Source organism: Fukomys damarensis, unplaced genomic scaffold, assembly GCF_012274545.1.
Source record: "Fukomys damarensis isolate Sample0158 unplaced genomic scaffold, DMR_v1.0_HiC HiC_scaffold_7, whole genome shotgun sequence".
NCBI classification, from domain to species: domain Eukaryota; kingdom Metazoa; phylum Chordata; class Mammalia; order Rodentia; family Bathyergidae; genus Fukomys; species Fukomys damarensis.
Window position 1 is genome coordinate 35,788,541 of NW_022900919.1, and position 3,923 is coordinate 35,792,463.

A 3,923-nucleotide genomic window follows, 5' to 3' on the forward strand; every position below is an offset into this window, starting at 1 on the left:
TTGGCCCCTGATGCATTTGAACTTGTAGATTTGGTGAGACAATTGGCATCATTAAATGATTCCAAGAAAGGTGGGAAGAATGAGCCCATAGTGCTTTGGAAGACAGTCTGGTCCTGTGTGCAGGCTTGATTGGTAGCAGGAAAGAACAACACCACAGAGTCTCGTTCAGTTGTGTGCTAGCCTTTCGTAAATTACTACCTCCTAGTTTTCATTAAAATATTTTTGATGCCAAGAATCTTCTGAAATGTTTCGAACTTTTGGCCAGTGGCCCCAAAAAAGCTTCAAGTTAAAGGATAGAATCTTCCACCTCCCAGTCCCTTTCCCTCTCTCCCTGAGACATATACATGTGCATCGTTTTCAGTTGAAAGTTTAAAAAAAAAAAAAAAGGATTTTAAGACTTCTTTTTTCCTTCCCTTCTTACCTGCTGGGAGGCACTGGAAGCAACTTATAACCTCTATATTCTGTCTTCTCTTGCAAGTAAACATTTATTAATTTTTCACCCTTGCTTCATCACAGGCTTCTGGAGACTATGAGATAGGGACGAGTTTTTCATTCTAGCCAAGAAACCCTAAGAATGTTGACGTTGACGTTATTGTCAAGGAAGGAGTACCCCAACTTTTAAAGGCATCAGTTTCTAAGGCCCCCTATAGGTACAAGTCAAATGGGCACAAGTAGCCAACAAACTGATTCAATCAAGATGAGTTCATTAGTTAATCTGATACAGAAATAAGATATATTTATCATAACAGAGCAGAAGAAGATTTATTTGAGACAATTCCCTAGGATAGTCCACCCATATTTTTTAATTAACTCCAGAGCCAGATTTCCATATTTTGCAATGACTGTGTTGAGTAAGGAAACCTAATGCAGAGATTCTCAAACCTGAATTATAGGGTAGGAGGTGGGAAGGTAATAAACATGAAGATTCCTGAGACTAAGCCCCAAAGATTGTAATTCAGCAGATTTGAACGCCTTAAGTCCCTTAGGCAAATCAGATGCAGGAGCTACCTGTAGATAACACTTTGATTGGCCATAGATATAGATCATGGACTTTTCACCTGAGGAAGAAATCCATAGTCTTATTGAAGATAATTTCCCACTAATGGTACAGTAGATTGATTGTATTGATGGTCCCAACCTATAGTCTCTCTGTGTCTGTATTCTATAGTGTGACTCTGTACCACCTGACATTAAAAAGAGTCTGTTTCCCTTATTTTTGAGTCTTGGCTTGTCTTTCAATTTGCTTGTACTTTTGCAGTAGAAATGTGAGTGTGCCAGCTGCAAGTGTGGTCTTCAAGAAGTCCTGCATCCTTCTCTCACTCAGATCTTCATCGTTGCCATGTGAACAATCCCAGAGGGACCTGCTGGAGGTTAAGAGATTGCATGGAAGAGACCCCAGCCATTCTATTCAAGAGTATCGTGGAGCAGCCTACAATCAGGCACCATCAAACAATTGAAGGAGCCCAGTCTATCTAAGCAGAAATTTCTACTTGGCCCCAGAGATGCATGGCAAAACTGGCTAAGACCAGAAGATCTGTCTGACTGATGGATAGACAGTGACTCATACTATATTAGGCCACAAATTTTGGGGCCTGTATTCAGGAGGGTTTGAATAGACAACAATTCCTGAACAGGAAAAAATTATAGGTTATTTTGGCAGGTGAACACATGGCCAGACATTTACCATTTGATTTCACTGGGTTTTATCATGGCCCCTTATCTCTTCCAACCCCAGTGGACCAAAATGATGGTCAGAGAAATAGTACAAGATAAGGACCCGAATTGTGTAATAGTTAACAATAAAAACATAGTGTCAGTCCAGCAATTTAGCTCAGTGGTTTCGCCACCTGCCTCGTAAGCACAAGGTCCTGAGTTTGAACCCTGGTTTAAAAAAAATACATACACACACACACACACACACACACACACACACACACACACAAAGTGTCTTTATTTAAAAGCATTGCAAGGTGAAAAACTCAATTCCAAACTTAGCAGATATTTTTTTCACTGTTCAAGTTCTTACAGTTCAGAATTTTTTCAGGTTCTTGTTATTCGTTCATCAAACAGAACATAGAAGATCCAGCATGGATTCTTTCAAATAAGAAAGAGTTAAGTGTAAAATGTTATTTAACATATTCCCTATAAAACCCTTCAGTTCCATGAAAATTCCTTAAAAGTCCTCAAAAATGAGTCTTAAAGCTCCTCACATGCAAAACAAAATTAACACTTTCCAAACAATCCAAGTGTCTCTTTGCTGAATACTGCTGCTGCTGAATTCTTAGAAGCTGCCTCAAATATCTAGAATCAGAATGTTAGATCAAAGCTTGGAAGAGAAACACACCTCTGGGCTCCTAGAATATTCATATCTTTGGAACCAGTGGCCTTGCTATCCGCTTGTACAGCAGTGGCCATGGCATCACAGACCTCAGAGAGCGGCTCAAAAAACAGCACACCGTATGCTCCGCAGGGCACAGCTCAGTGACTGTAAGTCAAGGAGGTGCTTTGACTAAGACTCTTCACAAACTTAGCTTTACATGAATGTAATAGACACACTATATCCAAAGGCCAAAAGAAGGATTTCTTTTGTTTGACAGTTATTTCACCCATACAGAAGGAAAAAAGCCTGTCAAAAATCATAGTGTTTCCTCTTCACTGACCATCTATAAACACACAAAAATGGAGGTCAGAATAAAAAAATATCTTTGCCCAGAAGACAAGATTCTTAAAAGTGCATATAAAATTTCCAAAACTTTCTTAAAAATGGATTCTTCATAGTAAAATAATCAAAAGTGCCATCCCAAAAGACAAGCTAAGAAATTATATTATGTAGTATTTCATAAAATTATAGGTACCAGCAGTGAAAACAAGAAACGAAAGCCATAACACAGATTCCAAAATGATTTCCCACACCTTTCAACAAATTTCTTACAGGTACACATCCCAAGTTTTTATATTTAATCCTAAAATAAGCCACCCAAAATTTAAGTAGTTTTATAAACCTCATACTGGGAAATAAAATCTACAGGCCAAAATATCCCTGGATAGATATTTTCAGACAAAGGGTTCCCACCCATTTTGGGTTAAACCTACAGCGCATCAAGGTTTCTGGTTGTACAAATCCTGACATTTGGCTGTTACAACAGAAGCTTAGTGGCTTCCAGTTCAAGTTTGCCAACACTCTCACAGTGCCCTCTTAGTGTGAGTGGTCAGAGATGATTAACTGAAAAATATTTCAAAGTTAAACATTGATTTGCCTCTGCCTCCATTTATTCCTATCTTGGGTGACCTTTTCAGCTCTTTTTTTAACAAAGGAAAGCAGGCTCCAGTGGCCTTGCTTTTCTCAGTAAAAAAGCAGAATTCTGCATTTGTTAGTTCTTATGGTTTGTATCTTGTAAAGAAATGAATAGAGTATTGGGGCAACCTAAGGGAGACTTTGTTTTTTTATTTTTTGTACACACACTCATACATATTTGGACACATGCAAATAGACATGCATACATATGCAGGTATCAAGAAACACACACACACACACATACACAATCCCATATATACATACGCATACATACACACACACACACACACACACAGAGGCACCATAGGTGTACACACACACACACACACACACACACACACACACACACAGAGTACTCATGACTTGAATAAGATCCTTTCTGTTGTTTTCCTTCAGTCTTTAGTCTGCACAGACACTGGAGGTATGAAACTAGCTTATTTAAGGACGGGCTTGAAAGTTTCTCTTGCTTTTTTCTTGCCTTTCAGGAAAAGGGCTGAAAGAAATTTCAGGAAAAGGGATGAAAGATCATTTAACACAATGATCTTCTATATCTCAAGCCTCTATTATTGAATCCATCACCAAATTTTGCTGAATCTGAATCTCAGACTAATTCTAAAGTCCATAATTT